General features: G+C 29.8%; 3 pseudogenes; all 3 read left to right on the forward strand.

Moving 5' to 3' along the window:
- Positions 1-6012: 6012 nt before the first annotated feature.
- On the forward strand, positions 6013-6947 carry LOC145982859 (cytochrome c oxidase subunit 2 pseudogene; annotated as a pseudogene).
- A 994-nt stretch (positions 6948-7941) lies between these two features.
- On the forward strand, positions 7942-8705 carry LOC145982876 (cytochrome c oxidase subunit 3 pseudogene; annotated as a pseudogene).
- Positions 8706-21327: 12622 nt separating this feature from the next.
- Positions 21328-22183, forward strand: LOC145982860 (cytochrome c oxidase subunit 2 pseudogene; annotated as a pseudogene).
- Positions 22184-24184: the final 2001 nt, after the last annotated feature.

A 24184-nucleotide genomic window follows, 5' to 3' on the forward strand; every position in this document is an offset into this window, starting at 1 on the left:
ATTATTATTATATTCATGTATGGTGTTTTGTGTTTGTCTTTTATTTAGAGTGGACGTTTATTGCCTAAATTTACTTCTTGATTACTAGTTTATCTCCACATGATTCGTTTTAATAAAGACATTAATTCTTTTTAGTTGGTAAGTTGCGTTGTCTCTAGTAGCCTATTTCAGTATTGAAAGACATTCATAATTTTATAATTCATCGTCTTTCTTGAGATGAAACTACTGATATAATTATTTAAGTTATAAGATAATAATATAAATGACGAAAAAAATGCTTCGAAGAGTTTAATTTTCTTGCAAAATAAACGTGACGTTGGAAGTATTAGACGTTCTTAAGTATTAGAAACAATGTGAGGCACTTAGTGAAGTGTATTTCTCCTGTAGGAGAATTCTGGTGTGTGTGGTTTGGAGAACACATTGCCACCTTTGGTACGTCCAGGACTTGACATTTCTTCTCAATGGCAAGAACAGCCAAATGAGGCAGTTTGCATCCAGCATCCTGTTTCGAGCAAGCCTTTTCAAAGATTTTAAGGACAACCATCTTCGTAATGCTGAAGAGTTTTGGGCAAAAAACCTTTCAGAAAATGTTATCACAGGAAAAAAAAAATCAGACAAAGATTACAGTTACTCACGATTCAAGAAATATTCTGACCCTGGCATTACTTACTCTTACTCTACCACTCCAACGTATGTCTGTGCTAAACAATTACAGGCACCTATGGGGTTCGTGGGAAGATGTTCTTCGATTTTGATGTGTTCGAGAAAGAGCGAACCTGTATCCAATGATTGAAGCGTGGCAAATCCTAAATTGCGTTATATTGCGTATATTCGCTTTAAATGATAATTTTCGTTTGAAACTCATTTTCTCTTTAGACCATGCCAGAGATGATTTTCTTAATAATTTTGAATTATTATGCATTTCAGAGCCAGAAAAGCGTTTTAATTCTGACATTTGATCTATGGGTTTATTAGTTGATTTTTCGAGAAATACGCGTTCAATGCTAGTACTCGTTCAAAACTCATTTTTTCTACAGACCAAGCCAGAGATGATTTTCTTTAAAACGTTGAATTAATATGCTTTTCAGAGCGTGAAAAGCGTTTTAATTAAGACATTTGGACTATAGAATGAATAGTTGATTTTTGTAGAAATACGCGTACAATGCTAGTACACGTTTGAAACTCATTTTCTCTACAGACCAAGCGAGAGATGACTTTTTTTCAATTGTTACCTCTTCCCTGAGACACGAAATTTATAAGAAAAGGGCCTGTAACTAGGTAATCTATAAATAAAATCTTCTTAATGATTACTTTTTATTAAGCCCGTTTTTTTGTACCGTCACGGAAAACCCGGAAATATATTTAAACCTTTACTTCTTGGCTGAGGCTCGAAGTTCAAAAGAAACTTTTGGATGAAATCCTATCGACGTGAGGTTTTACATGATTATTTTCTCTTAAGCTTATTTTCGATTTTGGACCATCACGGAAAACCCGGGAAATATATTTTAGTTCTTACTTCTTCGCTGAGACACGAAGTTCAAAAGAAACTATGGACGAAATCTTATCGAGTATGTAAGGTTTGTATCTAGGGAAATTTTAAATAAAATCATCAATGTGATTAAACTGTAGGTCGATTCGCAAATTAGCCTATTTGTGAATCAAGTCGACTTGAAACCCAATATCAACCTTAAGAATATTAGAATCCACTAATTCACCCGCAGCTAAGTCAAATTTCACACATCCCTTTTCATCCTCGTTCATAGACTTCCTGCAATATTCTTGTGCATGTGGGTTGCATCCCACCAGGTGCGACACATGTGAGGAGTTATTCCTTCCCTGTACTGCGTTATTTCTTTTCATAACAGTAAGGCTAAATTCTTGTTTTATCTGAACTTTTTTATCTGAAGGAAACAACTCTCAAGTCTCAACAATTATAATTTTTGCTTAAATTTCCTATAATTTATACAAACAGTAGCACATATCACGTTATTTGGTGCAACACTGTCAACAGCTAATGTTACTTTCCTCGTCCTAATAAATTTACTTCCAACCAGTGACGGCGCCAGGGAAATGTGACTGGGGGGGGGGGCGAAAGGCTTGCAACAAAATATTGTAAGGGGGTAGTCACATTAAAACGCCAGAAAACACTACACATATATATATATATATATATATATATACATATATAATAATACTTATAATAATGACTATTATAATAATTATAATAATAATTACAATAATTATTATTATTATTATATTCATGTATGGTGTTTTGTGTTTGTCTTTTATTTAGAGTGGACGTTTACTGTCTAAATTTACTTCTTGTTTACTAGTTTATCTCCACATGATTCGTTTTAATAAAGACATTAATTCTTTTTTATTGGTAAGTTGCGTTGTCTCTAGTAGCCTATTTCAGTATTGAAAGACATTCATAATTTTATAATTCATCGTCTTTCTTGAGATGAAACTACTGATATAAATATTTAAGTTATAAGATAATAATATAAATGACGAAAAAATGCTTCGAAGAGTTTAATTTTCTGCAAAATAAACGTGACGTTGGAACAAATGAATCTTCTTAAGTATTGGAAACAATGTGAGGCACTTAGTGAAGCGTATTTCTCCTGTAGGAGAATTCTGCTCTGTGTGGTTTGGAGAACACATTGCCACCTTTGGTACGTCCAGGACTTGACATTTCTTCTCAATGGCAAGAACAGCCAAATGAGGCAGTTTGCATCCAGCATCCTGTTTCGAGCAAGCCTTTTCAAAGATTTTAAGGACAACCATCTTCGTAATGCTGAAGAGTTTTGGGCAAAATTTGTATTTCACCTTTCAGGGAAATGTTATCACAGGATAAAAAAAAATCAGACAAAGATTACAGTTATCTCACGATTCAAGAAATATTCTGACCATGGCATTACTTACTCTTACCCTACCACTCCAACGTATGTCTGTGCAATTACAGGCACCTATGGAGTTCGTGGGAAGATGTTCTTCGATTTTGATATATTCGAGAAAGAGCAAACCTGTATCCAATGATTGAAGCGTGGCAAATCCTAAATAGCGTTATTTTACGTGCCCGCGATATGTTTTGATTCGAATTTTAAGTGTAATTTGCATTTTAAGGTTCATGTTCAATACATTTCGAAATAATATATCCTCATTAACTTCAAGAGTATCGAAGAAATTCCCTTTGTTAAGGTTTCCTCAGACTCATCATCTCGAAATTAGAGTCCCTGAATAGTAAGAAACCGCGATGAATCCACAACAACTGACATTTAGTGCCGGGTTTTTTCGATCACCTTTGGTCCCAGGTTCGATACCCAGTGGAGGCACTTTAATTTAAGTCGCGATTGACTTTTCTGTGCATAAAATGGACTTAAAACACAAAATCAACCAACCAATCAAATCTTGAATCAACTTTGAATGTATTTTAATAATTAGCGTTATCACTAACGACCACGATTAGAATAATTTGCGCGTACTACAGATGATGTCTTGTGGTCCTGAAAATATTCGTGATGTTTTAAAACCATCCACATTCAACACTTTTTCCCAGTTCTTAAAACTTTTTAAAACTTAGGTTAATCTCGACGATTATAGGACATAAATGAATGAGAAATCACCTATGCCCAGGTCGGCGCTCGAATCTTGAACGAAAGTCACATACACATAGCTATATATATATATACTAAACAAATTAATATTTGTTAATCAAGTTGGTATTTATCATAAACAGGAAAGTGATATCATGCAGAATACACCACTTTGAAAAGGTGAAAATCGTCATATACTTATAAATGAACTCTCTTTATTATTTGATATTTAATTAACTTCAGTTGGAGGGCCCGGGAGAGGGCGAAGTGGCGCCCCCCTGCCTCCTCTGGCGTCGTCACTGCTTCCAACCCTCTAATAACTTCGCTGCTGATAGCCTCACCTTCGAAATGGAAGCTTGTGTGGCGGCGAATAATACAAAGAACTTGTGTTCACTGTCCCTCTTGCATTCAAAGTTTGCCGTTTTCCTTTTCAGCTTTTCCTGCAAAACTTCCTGTCAGCAAGCAAAGCAAATTACAGAATTTTTATTGCCCCACCCTTGCATCAACTTTCATTCCTACTTTAGGCCTGGATTTATGGCACTTACCCGCTACTGCAGGTTTGCCCCCTGAAGGAACGGTGTCCATTGTTCAAAGCAAAACCTCTGTCAGTGGGAAGCGGCGAAAAATAGTCTCGGAAAACGCCCTGGCCGTAAACAGACTCCCGCCACCCTAACATTGCTGTCAGCTTCCCTCTGAAATTTGATAAAACTACTTTGTGAAATTTGTTTAGTTACGATTGAAAATGTAGAAAGTAGATACCACATGTATTTTGCTAATAAACTTGAAGGCTAAATTTACAGAATAAAAAGAACAGCTACAACATTCCTTCATTTGATTCACAGAAAAGCTAATCGGAACTGGACCCACACTTTAAAATGGGATTCAAATCACTATGTTCCTTCACCGGTTATCGAACCCGGCACCCCTTGATTACAAGGTGAAGTGCTACCACTGTACCATCGGGGAGTCCCAATAGAACAAAGTTTCCTTCTACGACGATTATACAGAAGTTAGTGCACTTCCTTCATATGAAATCTATTCTATATCAGGCTCAGTATTTCGTTATTACAATCCAAGAAATAGTATTCAACTTAAATAAGAAATAAATACATAAAAAAGCATTCTAAATAATCTTCAAACAGACGTAAAAAAATTGAATCCAACCACCTGTAGAATGCCTGAGGGAAACAACAAGAATTTTCTCAACAAAGACATTTCCGAAACTTCCATAACATTCTAATAATTTCGCAACACGTGCAAATAATCATGTGGTAAAATCTTGTCATGGTTCCATGTAAACACGAAAATCTCCAAATTATTTCTTTCCATATTTCCTGTATTTTCTCCTCCTCTTTAGCTCTCAGCAGTTCGGAGTGGGATAATGCAAGATTATTTGTCCCTAATTATCTCCTTCTCTTAGTTGTAGAGAGTGGTGCAGGAACTGGTTGAACAGTATATCCTCCCCTATCTGCAGGAATTGCACATGCCGGAGCCTCTGTAGATTTATCAATTTTTCATTACATTTAGCAGGAGTATCCTCTATTCTAGGGGCAGTAAATTTTATTACAACAGTAATTAATATACGAACTATAGGAATATCCATAGAACGAGTACCATTATTCGTATGGTCAGTAGTAATCACTGCAGTTCTACTATTATTATCACTACCAGTTCTAGCAGGAGCAATTACAATGCTATTAACAGATCGAAATTTAAATACCTCATTTTTTGACCCATCTGGTGGTGGAGACCCAATCTTATATCAACACCTATTCTGATTCTTTGGACACCCAGAAGTATATATTCTAATTCTACCGGGATTTGGAATAATTTCACATATTGTAACTCAAGAAAGAGGTAAAAAAGAAACATTTGGAGTTCTTGGAATAATTTATGCAATAATAGCAATTGGGTTCCTAGGATTTATTGTATGAGCACATCATATATTTACTGTAGGAATAGATGTTGATACTCGAGCATATTTTACTGCAGCTACAATAATTATCGCTGTACCAACAGGAATTAAGGTATTTAGATGAATTGCAACACTACATGGAACACAAATTAATTACTCTCCATCAATATTATGAGCATTAGGATTTATTTTCTTATTTACAATAGGGGGATTAACAGGAGTAGTATTAGCAAATTCATCACTAGACATTGTGCTGCATGACACATACTATGTTGTAGCACATTTTCATTATGTATTATCTATAGGAGCAGTATTTGCTATTATAGCAGGACTAGTACATTGATTTCCATTATTTACAGGAGTAATAATAAATCCAGATTGATTAAAAATTCAATTTATCTCAATATTTATTGAAGTTAACTTAACATTCTTCCCACAACATTTTCTAGGATTAAGAGGAATACCGCGACGATATTCGGATTATCCAGATGCATATACAATATGAAATGTTCTTTCAAGATTATCATCAATCTTATCATTTACAGCAGTAATTATTATAATATTTATTACCTGAGAAGGTATGACAAGTGCCCGACCAACATTATTTAATCTACAACAAGCATCATCAATTGAATGGTATCAAATGTCACCTCCCTCTGAACATACATATTCAGAACTCCCAATACTACTTACTAACAACTAATTTTTAAGGTGGCAGAGAAGTGCATTGAATTTAAGCTTCAAATATAAGGAATATCCCTTACTTAAAAGTGGCAACCTGAAATCAAGTAGGATTACAAGATAGATCCTCCCCATTAATAGAACAAATAATATTTTTCCATGACCACACAATATTAATTTTAATTTTAATTACAGTATTAGTAGGATACTTAATAGCATCATTATTTAATAACAAATTAACGAACCGAATACTTTTAGAAGGACAAACATTAGAAACAATATGAACAATTATACCAGCAATTACCCTAGTTTTTATTGCCCTACCCTCTCTACGTTTATTATACTTATTAGATGAAATTAATCAACCTTCATTGACCCTTAAAACTATTGGACATCAATGATATTGAAGTTATGAATACTCCGATTTTATAAGGGCAGAATTTGACTCATATATATCCCCAACAAATGAAATATCTATAGACTCATTTCGATTATTAGATGTAGAAAATCGAACAGTATTACCAATTAACATAGATATCCGAGTACTAACTACATCTGCAGATGTATTACACTCATGAGCCATACCATCCATAGGGATTAAAATAGATGCCACCCCAGGACGACTTAACCAGGCAGGACTAAATATTAGTCGAATTGGCTTATTTTTCGGACAATGTTCAGAAATTTGTGGTTCTAATCATAGATTCATACCAATTATTGTTGAAACTACAACTCACAAATCTTTTATTAATTGACTAATAAAAATTATACAAGAATCATTAGACGACTGAAAAGTAAGTAATGGTCTCTTAAACCACAAAATAGTAATATAACAACTACTTCTAATGAAAAGAGTTAGTTAATCTATAACATAGGAATGTCAAACCTAAATTATCTTTATAGATACTTTTTTATTCCACAAATATACCCATTAAATTGAATTATTCTATTTATAATATTTATATCAATTTATTTTCTATTTATAATCATCAATTATTATAATTATAATAAATTATTAAATAGTAACAACTTTAAAATAGAAAATAAACCAAAAATTAAATACTGAAAATGATAACAAGATTATTTTCATCATTCGATCCAACATCATCAATTATAAATATATCACTAAATTGAATAAGAACATTCCTGGGATTATTAATAATCCCAGCCCCATTTTGATTAATACAATCACGAACCTCTATATTATATAACATAATAATAATAAAGTTACATGAAGAATTTAAAACATTTTTAGGGATAATTAGTCACCAGGGAAGAACCCTAATATTTATTAGTATATTTTCAATAATCTTATTTAATAATTCAATAGGATTACTACCCTATGTATTTACTAGATCAAGTCACTTAGTATTTACCCTAACCCTGGCCCTACCAATATGATTATCATTTATATTATTTGGGTGAATCAATAATACAAAACATATATTAGCACACCTAGTACCGGAAGGTGTGCCAGCACTATTAATACCAATTATAGTAGGTATTGAAATAATTAGAAATCTAATTCGTCCAATAACTCTATCAGTGCGACTAGCAGCAAACATAATAGTTGGACATTTAATAATATCAATAATTGGAAATACAGGAACAATATTAGAAATTATTGGACTTTCAATATTAATTTTAGCACAAATTATATTAATTATTATAGAAACAGCCGTAGCATTTATCCAATCTTATGTATTTGCCTTATTAATTGCTATTTATTCTAGAGAATCAAAATAACCAATGTCAGCAAACCAAAACCACCCATATCACCTAGTAGATCAAAGCCCATGACCAGCAACAGGAGCTATTAGAGCAATAATATTAACAACAGGGATAATTAGATGATTTCACCAACAAAATATAATTCTATTATCAATAGGAATAACAACTATACTTCTTACAATAATTCAATGATGACGAGATATTTCACGAGAGGGAACATATCAAGGATTACATACAAATCAAGTTATAATAGGACTACGATGGGGCATAATTCTATTTATTATCTCAGAGGTATTATTTTTTGTATCCTTCTTTTGAGCATTTTTCCATAGAAGATTATCCCCAACAATTGAACTGGGGATATTATGACCACCAAGGGGAATTACTCCATTTAACCCAATACAAGTACCTTTATTAAATACAGCAATTTTACTAGCCTCAGGAGTAACAGTAACATGAGCCCATCATGGGTTATTAGAAAAAAACCACTCACATACAACGCAAGCCCTTATATTAACACTAATATTAGGAATATATTTTACTATTCTTCAGGCATATGAATATTATGAATCGCTGATGCAGTATATGGATCCACATTCTTTATAGCAACAGGATTTCATGGGTTACATGTTATTATTGGATCAACATTCCTAGGGGTATGTTTAGCTCGACACATCTTATGCCATTTTTCACCAACACATCACTTCGGATTTGAAGCAGCAGCCTGATATTGACATTTCGTAGATGTAGTATGATTATTCCTTTATATTTCAATTTACTGATGAGGTAGATAATTTACTTAGTATATTTAAAGTACGCTTAACTTCCAATTAAAAAGATTATAATAAAATAAAGTAAATAATTAATATAATCATAAGTACCTCATTATTAATTATAATAATTACCTCAATTGTAATAATATTATCCACATTACTATCAAAAAAAATAATTACAGACCGAGAAAAAAGATCACCGTTTGAGTGTGGATTTGACCCAAAATCCTCAGCACGAATTCCATTCTCTATAAAATTCTTTCTAATTGCATTAATTTTTCTAATTTTTGATGTAGAAATTGTATAACTATTACCAATAACAGTTATTATTACTAATTCAAAACTAATATATTGAATATGTGTTAGACTCCTATTCCTATTAATCTTGCTTTTAGGTTTATATCATGAATGAACCCAAGGATCACTAGAATGAGCATGCTAGAGTAATAGTTAATAATAATATTTGAGTTGCATTCAAAAGGTATTGAATAGTTCAATTTACTTTATTGAGCAAGAAGCAAAAGCAATCAGCTTCGACCTGAATAAATTGGTATATATTACCCTTGCTTATTTGACTGAAGCCAAAGGAAGGCGGCATATTAATGTTAATAATAAAATTAGGATTATCTCCTCAGTTAAGGGGTATATTATTAAGTGGGGGCTGCTAACTTCCATCTTTAGTGGTGAAACTCCATTAATACTCTCACACTATTTCTTTAGTATAAAATTACATTATCTTTTCATGATAAAGCTGAACTTTAAATAAGTTCAAGAAATGCCTATAGAATTATTTTATCCTTCCTAATAACTTCAATATTATGCTTTATTATAAGCTATATAAACACATATAAATTATTAATAAAATTACTATTAAAAATGAAAATATAAAATAAATATTAAAATAATTAGAATGTATTAATTGGATATTTAAAGAACCACTCCTTATATATTTATAGACTCCCTGTCCCCCCATAAGTTCACTTCATCCATAATCAACAGCCTTAATATATAGACCTCCAGTAATAAATGAACTACCAATTAATCCACCAGAGGATAAATAAGGTAAAAATCATATCCCCCCTAATAAATAATATATTATTTTATTATTAAAAAATGGATAAATTTCGAACAAGAAAGATGTAATATTATACCCAATTCACCCTCCCAATAAAATACATATAATTGCCCCTATTTTCAAACTAAGTGGGATAATAATAACAAAAACAGAAGGAAATATTAATCATATTAACCCAGAACCACCTACAATAGATAAGAATAATAGGCCTAACATACCTTTAAATATGCCTCATCCCCCATCATCTGAAAAGAATTGAAATGATATACCTCTATAAGATTTACCAACTAAATAATAATTTAATCGAAAACTATAGGCTATAGTTATACCCGTAGAAACTCATAATATAACAAATATTACTAAATTAAAAGAAGATATACTTAATATTTCCAAAATTAAATCCTTAGAATAAAACCCAGCCAAAAACGGTATTCCACATAAGGCAAGACTAGAAATTATTATACAAGAAATAGTTATTGGTATTTTATTAATTAGACCCCCCATACAACGAATATCCTGAACATCCCCTATTACATGAATAACTACACCGGCACATAAAAACAATAAAGACTTAAATATAGCATGTGTCAATAAATGGAAAAATGATAACTCCTTTAACCCCACAGATAATGTTAACATTATTAACCCAAGTTGTCTTAATGTAGATAAAGCAATAATTTTCCTCAAATCATATTCAAAATTAGCACCAACCCCAGCTATAAATATAGTTAACCCTGACAGTAATAAGAGTATCCTACCAAAAACAGTATATATATCAGTATATCTCCAAAACGAATTAATAAATAAACTCCAGCAGTAACCAAAGTAGAAGAATGAACTAATGCAGAAACTGGGGTGGGTGCAGCCATAGCTGCCGGCAATCATGCAGAAAATGGAATTTGTGCACTCTTTGTTATCCCAGCAATAATAATAAATCTAGTAATTAATATTATATCAAAGTCAGAAACTAATCATAAATAATAGATATAATTTCAGCTACCATAATTTAATATTCAAGCAATAGATAATAAAATAAATACATCACCAATTCGGTTAGACAAAGCAGTTAATATTCCAGCAGAATAGGAACGAACATTCTGATAATAAATTACTAGGCAGTAAGAAACTAGTCCTAGACCATCCTATCCTAAAATAATTCTAATAATATTAGGAGAAATAATTAAAAACATTATAGACCCGACAAATAATAAAACTAAAATAATAAATCGATTTATATTATAATCCCCTTCTATATAAGAACCTCTATAATTAATAACCATAGAAGAGATATATATAACTAATCCTATAAAAATTAAAGATATTCAATCAAATAATATTGTTATGATAATACTAGAACTATTCAAATTAACAATATTTCACTCAATAAAAATTGTAATATCCCTAATTAAAAATATTATCCCTAATAATAATAAAATTATTCTACTAATTAATAAAATAATTGATACTATACTTGTAATAAAAAAATTAAAAACCATTGATCTAAGAACTTTTTAGCTACCAGTAAGTCCACAACTTACTATTCTACTTAAACTACTTAAATAATTTAAATTCAATGAAATATTGGAGAACAAAAAACAATTAAAAAATTTAATGGAAATAAATGACAAAATAATAATAAATATTCACGAATGTTACTTCTTCAGCAAGAAAATACACCAGAGTAGTATATTCCATGTTGAGTGTAAGAATATAAATATAAAGTATAACCAGCACTTAAAAAGGAGAGTAATGCAACACCTACAAAACTAAAGTAGGATCACCCAATAATTCTATTTAATAGACTAATTTCACCCAACAGATTAATAGAAGGGGGGCAGCTATATTAGTAATTCTCAATATAAATCATCATAAAGATAATCTAGGAATATAACTAATTATCCCCCTATTAATTAATATACTACGACTACCTAATCGTTCATAAGTAATATTTACTAGACAAAATATTCCAGAAGAACAAAGACCATGTGCTACTATTAAAGTAAGACTACCATTTATTCCTCATGTTCCTATAGTTATAATCCCCATCAAAACAAGACCTATATGTGCTACAGATGAATATGCAACCAAAGCCTTTAAATCAATTTGACGTATACAAACAAGACTAATTATTCAAATTCCAACAATGCTAATACCAAATCAAAAAATATTGTATTTAACAGCTAATCTCTCAATACAAGAAATAATTCGCAAAATCCCATACCCTCCGAGCTTTAATAAAATCCCAGCCAAAATCATAGACCCACTAACTGGAGCCTCAACATGAGCCCTAGGTAATCACAAATGAACCAAAAATATAGGTATTTTTACTAAAAAGGCAAACACCATTCTAATATATCAATATTAATATATCTAAATATATATATATATATAAACCCCCCACCTTATAATTTAACATAAAAATACCAACCAAAAGAGGTAAAGAAGCAAGTAATGTATAAAAAAGTCAATATACCCCCGCTTGTACTCGTTCTGGCTGATACCCTCACCCTAAAATTAAAAATAAAGTAGGTACTAATGATCCCTCAAAAAACAAATAAAATTAAAAAAAAAGTATTCTTATAAAAGTTAATATTAACAATAATAATAAAATAATTAACAAAAATATAAATCTACAAGGATAAAAGTAAATAGATATAATACTATTTCTAGCCACTATTATTAAAAAAATAATTCAAATGCTAAGCAAAATTAAAGAGTAAGACATCACATCTAAGCCAATAAAATAACCAGCCCCCCATACTCCGATACCAAATCATACTATTAATAAAAACAAAAACAACCAAAAATAATAGAAATTTGAACCACCATTCATAAAGAACTATTAAATCTCAAAAGGATTTAAAATATAAAATAAAAAATATATTTTAACATTTCAATAATACAAAAGAATTAAAATAATCATTACCATGAGTACGTGTAACTGATACTATAACAGATAGACCAAGAGCCCCCTCACATACACAAAACGAAATAAATAATAAACAAAAATAAGCTTCTTCCTGATTATTAATAAAATAATAAGTTATATATAAATATAAGGATAACACAATAAATTCAAGTCTTAATAGAGTTACTAATAAGAGCCTACGTTGAGAAATAAAGCATAAAAATCTAGTAAATAAAATAAATAATATAAATAATACTCTTAACATAAGTTTTTATAGTTTAATAAAAACAATGGTCTTGTAAATCATTAATGAATTAATAATTCTAAAAACATCAAGGAAGATATAATTACATCATCATTAGCTCCCAAAGCCAATATTTTTATTAAACTACCCCTTGATATTAAAATACAATTAATACTAATTACTGTTATATTAATATTAGCACTAATAATATTATATATAAAACATCCACTATCTATGGGGATCACACTAATTATACAAACTATTACTGCATGCCTAACAATATCCACATTTTTAAAATCCACATGACTTTCCTATGTATTATTTCTAGTATTTTTAGGAGGAATATTAGTTCTATTTATTTATACAACAAGACTTACACCAAATGAAATATTTAAAATAAGAACAAAAATAATAATTATGAGTGTAACTTTAATATTATTATGTTTATTTATATTAATAATAATAGACCCATTATTAACCCCCTCAATACTACAAAATATAGATACTTATACAACCTGAAGAAGTACACCACCCTTACCAGGAATAAAATTATACAATGAATCCATTATAATAATAACTACTATAACAGTAGTATATCTATTTATTACATTAATTTCAATTGTAAAAATTACTAGACTTTCACATGGGCCTCTAAAAATAATTAAATAATTACAAATGACAAAACCAGCACGGATTTATCACCCTCTACTCAAATTAGCAAATAATGCATTAGTAGACTTGCCAGCCCCACTAAATATTTCCTATTGATGAAATTTTGGCTCACTCATAGGAATATGTCTTTCAATCCAAATCTTAACAGGTCTTTTTTTAGCAATACATTATATTTCAAGAACAGATTTAGCCTTTTCTAGAGTAATACACATCTGCCGAGATGTGAATTATGGGTGAATACTACGAACTATTCATGCTAATGGCGCCTCCATATTTTTTATTTGTATATATATATACATGTTGGACGAGGAATATATTATGGATCCTACTTATATTTTCACACATGATCTATTGGGGTTATAATTATATTAGCAACAATAGCAACAGCATTTGTTGGATATGTATTACCATGAGGGCAAATATCATTTTGAGGTGCCACAGTAATTACTAATTTACTCTCGGCAATTCCATATTTAGGGACTACGTTAGTCCAATGAATTTGGGGGGGATTTGCAGTAGATAGTGCTACACTAACTCGATTCTTCGCCTTTCATTTTTTATTACCATTTATTTTAATAGCAATATCCATAATTCATCTACTTTTCTTGCATCAAACTGGGTCTAATAATCCACTATCTATTAATAGCAACATGGATAAAATTCCATTCCACCCATACTTCTCAATAAAAGATATATTAGGGTTTATACTTATAATTTTAAGACTAATACAACTCTCATTAATATTTCCAACAACCCTAGGAGACCCTGAAAACTTTACCCCTGCAAATCCACTTGTAACCCCAGTACACATTCAACCAGAGTGATACTTTCTGTTTGCATACGCCATTCTACGATCAATCCCAAATAAGCTTGGAGGAGTAGTAGCACTAGTATTATCTATTATAATTTTATTTATTATACCAATACACCATAAAAGAAATTTTCGTGGACTACAATTTTATCCATTAAATCAAGTATTATTTTGATTAATATTTGCAACCTTTATTTTATTAACCTGAATTGGAGCCCGACCCGTAGAAACTCCATAAATAAAATTATAATAGATAATACTAGTGCTACTACTGGGCAAGTATTAACAATTATATATTTTATATATTTCATTATATCCCCAGCAACCCTACTACTATGAGATAAAATCTTAAAAAAATGACTTCTTGACTGAAACTTTAAGTGTATGTCTTGAAAACATAAAATAGAATATAAATATTCTAGAAGTCTTCACATTCTAATTATTATGCAACTAAATATAAATTGATACAATCAACCCCCTAAAACCAACCAAAAAAAAAAATAATTTAAAGAAACCGGAAGAAAACTTTTTCAAGCTAAATATATAAGTTTATCATAACGAAATCGTGGTAGTGTCCCTCGAATTCAAATATAAATAAATCCTAAAAAAATAACCCTTAAGTAAAAAAAATAAGAAAAGTGGTATCCCCCCAACAATAAAATTCTAAATAAAACACTTATAAATAAAATACTAGCATATTCAGATATAAAAATTAAAGCAAATCCACCAGCGCTATACTCAACATTAAACCCAGAAACAAGTTCAGATTCCCCCTCAGCAAAATCAAAAGGAGTCCGGTTAGTTTCAGCTAAACAAGAACTCAATCAGGCTAACGCCAACGGTAAAGCAATAAAGATAAACCATAAATAATCCTGAAAAACATTAAATAAAAGTAAATTATAGCCACCAATTAAAAAAATAAAAGATAGTAAAATTAATACTAATCTAACCTCATAAGAAATAGTTTGAGCAACGGCTCGAAGACCCCCAAGTAACGCATAATTAGAATTAGATGCCCACCCAGCAGATATTACTCTATACACTCCTATTCTCATACAACATAAAAAGAAAAATACCCCCAAATAAAAATTAAATAATAAGGTGTGATATGGAAAAACAACCAAAGACAAAAATAAACTAAAAACTGGAGATATATAATATGGATAATAGTTTCTCAAAGTAGGTAATGTTTGCTCCTTAGTAAATAATTTAACTGCATCAGCAAAAGGCTGAAAAATACCACAAATCCCAACCCGATTAGGCCCCTTACGAATTTGAATATAACCTAAAACCCTGCGCTCAAATAAAGTAAAAAAAGCAACTCTAATTAAAACACATACAACAAAAATAATAAAAGAAATAACTCCAATAAATAAATCTGATATCATCTACTATAAAAAGAAATTTATCTTCATTATTGAATTCTAAATTCAATGCACTTCTCTGCCATAATAGTAATTATTATTAATCAATATTATATATATAATATAAGTATTTGGTCCTTTCGTACTAAAACATTTTTAATATTAAGAAATAGAAACCAACCTGGCTCACGCCGGTTTGAACTCAGATCATGTAAGAAATTAAAGGTCGAACAGACCATCAAATTTGAAATGCTACCCCCAAATGATATTTTAATCCAACATCGAGGTCGCAACCCCTCCTGTCGATATGATCTCTCAAGAAAGATTACGCTGTTATCCCTAAGGTAACTTATTCTTTAAATCACTAAAAATGGATCCAAATAACAAAAATTATTGAATATTAAATAAAAAAGAGCTAATTATTATCTTCCCATCACCCCAACAAAATACTATTTAATAATATATATAATTATATTACTAATCAAAACATCATTAAAATAATATAAAGATCTATAGGGTCTTATCGTCCCCTTAAAAAAATAAAGCCTTTTCACTCTAAAGTAAAATTATATATTAATTAACTAAAGACAGTCTATTCCTCGTCCAACCATTCATTCTAGCCCCCAATTAAAAGACTAATGATTATGCTACCTTCGCACGGTCAAAATACCGCGGCCATTAAACAAATGTCATTGGGCAGGTTATACTTCATATAAAAAATCATGAAAAGATGTTTTTGATAAACAGGCGAGAATAAATTTTGCCTAATTCCTTTAATTAATTAAGTAAATATACTAATAGAATCATAATTTCAAAATAAAACCAATTAAAACATATAATTAAGTAAGCAAGTAAAACCAAACTAAATTTTTAATAAAATTTCAAATAAATTATAACAAAATTACAAAAATTAGCAATCCCCAAACCAATAAATATAATAGTTTAATATAAAGTTATAACCAACATATTAACCAGAAGCACATCCCCCTAGTCATAACTAAACATTAATATTATAATATATATATATTAATATAAAAAATATTAAAATGCAAAGCTATATTAAATATAATTCCCTAATAACTAGATATAAGGTAAGTCGAATAACATTTTATTACAAATAACAATTTTAACAGAAAAATATAACACTTATACCTTAAAATTAGTCTACTAGCTCCTCACCCTTCGAGAAAATAGAATATTCAATTAAAATTTAATCCTCCCTGATACAAAAGGTACGATTATTGACATCTCCTATAATAAAAATCAATATTTCATATATTTAATAAATCCCAACACTGTACTAATAACCTATAACAAACTAATTCATATACACTAAGTATATAACCAACCCCAATAAAATTACTTTTCATATAAAATCAACTTATAAACTAAATTCAAGTAGTAATAAAATTTCTATCAAAATATGTCGAATTGCACGACTAACTACTCAATGTAAATGAATATTCTAACTAACAGAAATATTTTGATATTATATTCAAACTAGGTACACCTTCCGGTACACCTACTATGTTACGACTTATCTCACCTATATAAATGAGAGCGACGGGCGATGTGTGCATGCCCTAGAGCTAATAAACCAAAATGTTATTCTAAAACAAAATTACAATTAAATCCAATTTGAAATATAATTTCAATATATTATCCAAATCAACATAATGTAACCCATCTCCACCCACTAATAAGCTGCACCTTGACCTGAAATATATTTCAACAGAAAAAAAGAATATATATATTTAAATATTCAAATTACGGTGGTATACAAACTGATACTTTACAATAATAGGTCAAATAAAACGCGGAATATCGATTACGGGACAGGTTCCTCTAAATAGAATAAAGCACCGCCAAATTCTTTGAGTTTCAAGATCATAACTAATACTACTCAAACCAAATTTACAATGATAATAATAGGGTATCTAATCCTAGTTTAACATATCACCTTTATAGAATTAATAAAAATAAAGAACAAATTATATTAAAAATTTCACCTAATAAATAAAATATAAACAACCAAAAATCAATTATTACTACAATTAAGCCAACAACTCTCCACTTATGTCCCCACGTCTAACCGCGGCAGCTGGCACGAATTTAGCCGGACAAAATAAATATTAAAATTTAAAATCCTGTAATCTAATTTACATTAAAATTAAACAAAACCACACACTGCGAACTAAATTCAAATACACCGTCTCAACCCATAAAAAATTGGCGGAAATTTTCCCTCTCTTTAATAAATACATATGTAAAATTTAACTAGGGAATTTTAAGCTAGAATAAAACTTTAGTTCAAAAATATAAAGAGAGGTTCTTTATTATTATATAGTATGTATTATATTAAATTAAATTATAATTAGAAATTATCTCACGAAAATTTCCTCCCTTTTTATTTTTACTCACTTTCCCATACTATATAGAACACAATTTTTTTTTCCTCAAAATTGTGTTCTATATAGATATATTAACTTCTTTTTTCTCTAGACTCAATAAGTATTAAAATGACATGTTAATTAAGTCAATTACTTTAAGTTAGACTACAAAAACTTAAAAAAAATTGGATAAAATTAAAAAGGATTCTGAAGTATTTTATATTATTTAATAAATAGGTTCTACTTATTGATCATAACAATAAAAGTCTAATAAATAGTATTATTAACCCACTATTATAACTTATATATAAATAAGATGTCTGAAAAAGGATTACCATGATAGGGTAAAGTATACATGAAATTTAACATGTTCTTATTAATTTATTTGTAACAAAAATGAATTTTTATAATTAAAAGAATTAAACTTTCTCCAATGGTATCAAACCCCATAGTACATCATACACCAAAATATAATAAAAAGGTAAGCTAATTAAGCTAGAGGGCTCATACCCCACATATGAAGGTCTATAATTAATCCTTCCCTTTTTAATGCTCACAACCCCCAAGAAAATAATATTCCTATTGACCCCCACAATAGGAACCCTCCTTTCTATTTCTTCCACCTCATGATATGCAGCCTGAATAGGCTTAGAAATTAATCTAATATCTTTTATCCCATTAATTTCTACACCAAATAATCAACGAAATACTTCCTAATTCAAGCATTAGCATCATCAATAATTTTGGCTGCAGCATTAATTATAATTAATGCTGCAAACTTCAATATACAGATCCAGCTTTTAACCATAGCTTTATTAATAAAAATAGGAGCTGCTCCATTTCACATTTGAATACCAGAAGTTATAGAAGGAATAACATGAATTAACTGCCTAGTAATAACAACTATTCAAAAAATTGCTCCATCAACATTGCTTAGTTATGTAATTGACAATTTAAACATAATTTTAATTTTAACAATTAGAACATCAGCAATTATTGGAGCAATTGGAGGATTAAATCAAACCTCGTTACGAAAAATTATAGCCTTTTCATCAATTAACCACATATCATGAATTATTCTAAGAATAACATCAGAAGATAATACCTGGTTAACATATTTACTACTTACTATACATCCTTATAACTACCTCTACCATTATGTTATTTTCAATAAACAAAACATACTACGTCCATCAACTGTTTATATTAAAACTTGAATAAAAATATCTTTATTCATATCAATATTATCTCTTGGTGGACTACCACCTCTACTAGGGTTTTTACCAAAATGGATAGTCATTATCCAAACAACCAACTTTAAGCAATTAATTATAATTATAATCCTAATTAGCATATCGTTGCTAACCTTATATTATTACTTACGAACCTCACTTACATCAATTTTAATAAATTATAAAACTAATATATGGAATATCATTAACAACAAGCCATTAAACTTAAAAGAACAAGTATTATCAGTAGTTACAATTTTTCTCTCAGTATGTGGACTACCTATAATCCAACCAATTTACATATCTCTATAAAATCTTTATAAGGTCTTAAGTTAATTTTAAACTAATGACCTTCAAAGTCATAAATAAGGGGTACTCTTTTAGGCCTTAATACATATATGTATCACCCTGAAATTGCAGTTCAAAATTATTATTCTTAACTATAAAGCCAAAATTTAATGAGAGAGTTTTAAACTCATACATAAATTTACAGTTTATCACCTATAACTTCAGTCATCTCATTCTTGCAACGATGATTATTTTCTACTAACCATAAAGATATTGGTACAATATATTTAATTTTCGGAGTATGATCAGGAATAGTTGGAACATCATTAAGTATCTTAATCCGTATAGAATTAGGCCAAAAAGGAAGTTTAATTGGAGATGATCAGATCTACAATGTGATTGTAACTGCACACGCATTTATTATAATTTTTTTCATAGTAATACCTATTATAATTGGGGGATTTGGAAACTGACTAGTACCTTTAATAATTGGAGCCCCAGACATAGCCTTCCCACGATTAAATAATATAAGATTTTGATTACTACCTCCATCATTAACTCTACTATTATCAGGAAGAATTGTAGAGAGTGGTGCAGGAACTGGTTGAACAGTATATCCTCCCCTATCTGCAGGAATTGCACATGCCGGAGCCTCTGTAGATTTATCAATTTTTCATTACATTTAGCAGGAGTATCCTCTATTCTAGGGGCAGTAAATTTTATTACAACAGTAATTAATATACGAACTATAGGAATATCCATAGAACGAGTACCATTATTCGTATGGTCAGTAGTAATCACTGCAGTTCTACTATTATTATCACTACCAGTTCTAGCAGGAGCAATTACAATGCTATTAACAGATCGAAATTTAAATACCTCATTTTTTGACCCATCTGGTGGTGGAGACCCAATCTTATATCAACACCTATTCTGATTCTTTGGACACCCAGAAGTATATATTCTAATTCTACCGGGATTTGGAATAATTTCACATATTGTAACTCAAGAAAGAGGTAAAAAAGAAACATTTGGAGTTCTTGGAATAATTTATGCAATAATAGCAATTGGGTTCCTAGGATTTATTGTATGAGCACATCATATATTTACTGTAGGAATAGATGTTGATACTCGAGCATATTTTACTGCAGCTACAATAATTATCGCTGTACCAACAGGAATTAAGGTATTTAGATGAATTGCAACACTACATGGAACACAAATTAATTACTCTCCATCAATATTATGAGCATTAGGATTTATTTTCTTATTTACAATAGGGGGATTAACAGGAGTAGTATTAGCAAATTCATCACTAGACATTGTGCTGCATGACACATACTATGTTGTAGCACATTTTCATTATGTATTATCTATAGGAGCAGTATTTGCTATTATAGCAGGACTAGTACATTGATTTCCATTATTTACAGGAGTAATCCAGATTGATTAAAAATTCAATTTATCTCAATATTTATTGGAGTTAACTTAACATTCTTCCCACAACATTTTCTAGGATTAAGAGGAATACCGCGACGATATTCGGATTATCCAGATGCATATACAATATGAAATGTTGTTTCAAGATTAGGATCAATCTTATCATTTACAGCAGTAATTATTATAATTTTTATTACCTGAGAAGGTATGACAAGTGCCCGACCAACATTATTTAATCTACAACAAGCATCATCAATTGAATGGTATCAAATGTCACCTCCCTCTGAACATACATATTCAGAACTCCCAATACTACTTACTAACAACTAATTTTTAAGGTGGCAGAGAAGTGCATTGAATTTAAGCTTCAAATATAAGGAATATCCCTTACTTAAAAGTGGCAACCTGAAATCAAGTAGGATTACAAGATAGATCCTCCCCATTAATAGAACAAATAATATTTTTCCATGACCACACAATATTAATTTTAATTATAATTACAGTATTAGTAGGATACTTAATAGCATCATTATTTAATAACAAATTAACAAACCGAATACTTTTAGAAGGACAAACATTAGAAACAATATGAACAATTATACCAGCAATTACCCTAGTTTTTATTGCCCTACCCTCTCTACGTTTATTATACTTATTAGATGAAAGTAATCAACCTTCATTGACCCTGAAAACTATTTTACATCAATGATATTGAAGTTATGAATACTCCGATTTTATAAGGGCAGAATTTGACTCATATATATCCCCAACAAATGAAATATCTATAGACTCATTTCGATTATTAGATGTAGATAATCGAACAGTATTACCAATTAACATATATATCCGAGTACTAACTACATCTGCAGATGTATTACACTCATGAGCCATACCATCCATAGGGATTAAAATAGATGCCACCCCAGGACGACTTAACCAGGCAGGACTAAATATTAGTCGAAATGGCTTATTTTTCGGACAATGTTCAGAAATTTGTGGTTCTAATCATAGATTCATACCAATTATTGTTGAAACTACAACTCACAAATCTTTTATTAATTGACTAATAAAAATTATACAAGAATCATTAGACGACTGAAAAGTAAGTAATGGTCTCTTAAACCACAAAATAATAATATAACAACTACTTCTAATGAAAAGAGTTAGTTAATCTATAACATAGGAATGTCAAACCTAAATTATCTTTATAGATACTTTTTTATTCCACAAATATACCCATTAAATTGAATTATTCTATTTATAATATTTATATCAATTTATTTTCTATTTATAATCATCAATTATTATAATTATAATAAATTATTAAATAGTAACAACTTTAAAATAGAAAATAAACCAAAAATTAAATACTGAAAATGATAACAAGATTATTTTCATCATTCGATCCAACATCATCAATTATAAATATATCACTAAATTGAATAAGAACATTCCTGGGATTATTAATAATCCCAGCCCCATTTTGATTAATACAATCACGAACCTCTATATTATATAACATAATAATAATAAAGTTACATGAAGAATTTAAAACATTTTTAGGGATAATTAGTCACCAGGGAAGAACCCTAATATTTATTAGTATATTTTCAATAATCTTATTTAATAATTCAATAGGATTACTACCCAATGTATTTACTAGATCAAGTCACTTAGTATTTACCCTAACCCTGGCCCTACCAATATGATTATCATTTATATTATTTGGGTGAATCAATAATACAAAACATATATTAGCACACCTAGTACCGGAAGGTGTGCCAGCACTATTAATACCAATTATAGTAGGTATTGAAATAATTAGAAATCTAATTCGTCCAATAACTCTATCAGTGCGACTAGCAGCAAACATAATAGTTGGACATTTAATAATATCAATAATTGGAAATACAGGAACAATATTAGAAATTATTGGACTTTCAATATTAATTTTAGCACAAATTATATTAATTATTATAGAAACAGCCGTAGCATTTATCCAATCTTATGTATTTGCCTTATTAATTGCTATTTATTCTAGAGAATCAAAATAAACAATGTCAGCAAACCAAAACCACCCATATCACCTAGTAGATCAAAGCCCATGACCAGCAACAGGAGCTATTAGAGCAATAATATTAACAACAGGGATAATTAGATGATTTCACCAACAAAATATAATTCTATTATCAATAGGAATAACAACTATACTTCTTACAATAATTCAATGATGACGAGATATTTCACGAGAGGGAACATATCAAGTTATAATAGGACTACGATGGGGCATAATTCTATTTATTATCTCAGAGGTATTATTTTTTGTATCCTTCTTTTGAGCATTTTTCCATAGAAGATTATCCCCAACAATTGAACTGGGGATATTATGACCACCAAGGGGAATTACTCCATTTAACCCAATACAAGTACCTTTATTAAATACAGCAATTTTACTAGCCTCAGGAGTAACAGTAACATGAGCCCATCATGGGTTATTAGAAAAAAACCACTCACATACAACGCAAGCCCTTATATTAACACTAATATTAGGAATATATTTTACTATTCTTCAGGCATATGAATATTATGAATCCCCCTTTACTATCGCTGATGCAGTATATGGATCCACATTCTTTATAGCAACAGGATTTCATGGGTTACATGTTATTATTGGATCAACATTCCTAGGGGTATGTTTAGCTCGACACATCTTATGCCATTTTTCACCAACACATCACTTCGGATTTGAAGCAGCAGCCTGATATTGACATTTCGTAGATGTAGTATGATTATTCCTTTATATTTCAATTTACTGATGAGGTAGATAATTTACTTAGTATATTTAAAGTACGCTTAACTTCCAATTAAAAAGATTATAATAAAATAAAGTAAATAATTAATATAATCATAAGTACCTCATTATTAATTATAATAATTACCTCAATTGTAATAATATTATCCACACTACTATCAAAAAAAATAATTACAGACCGAGAAAAAAGATCACCGTTTGAGTGTGGATTTGACCCAAAATCCTCAGCACGAATTCCATTCTCTATAAAAT

This window comes from Lepisma saccharinum, unplaced genomic scaffold, assembly GCF_977018435.1.
Source record: "Lepisma saccharinum unplaced genomic scaffold, izLepSacc3.1 HAP1_SCAFFOLD_459, whole genome shotgun sequence".
In the NCBI taxonomy this organism is placed as follows: Eukaryota; Metazoa; Arthropoda; class Insecta; order Zygentoma; family Lepismatidae; genus Lepisma; species Lepisma saccharinum.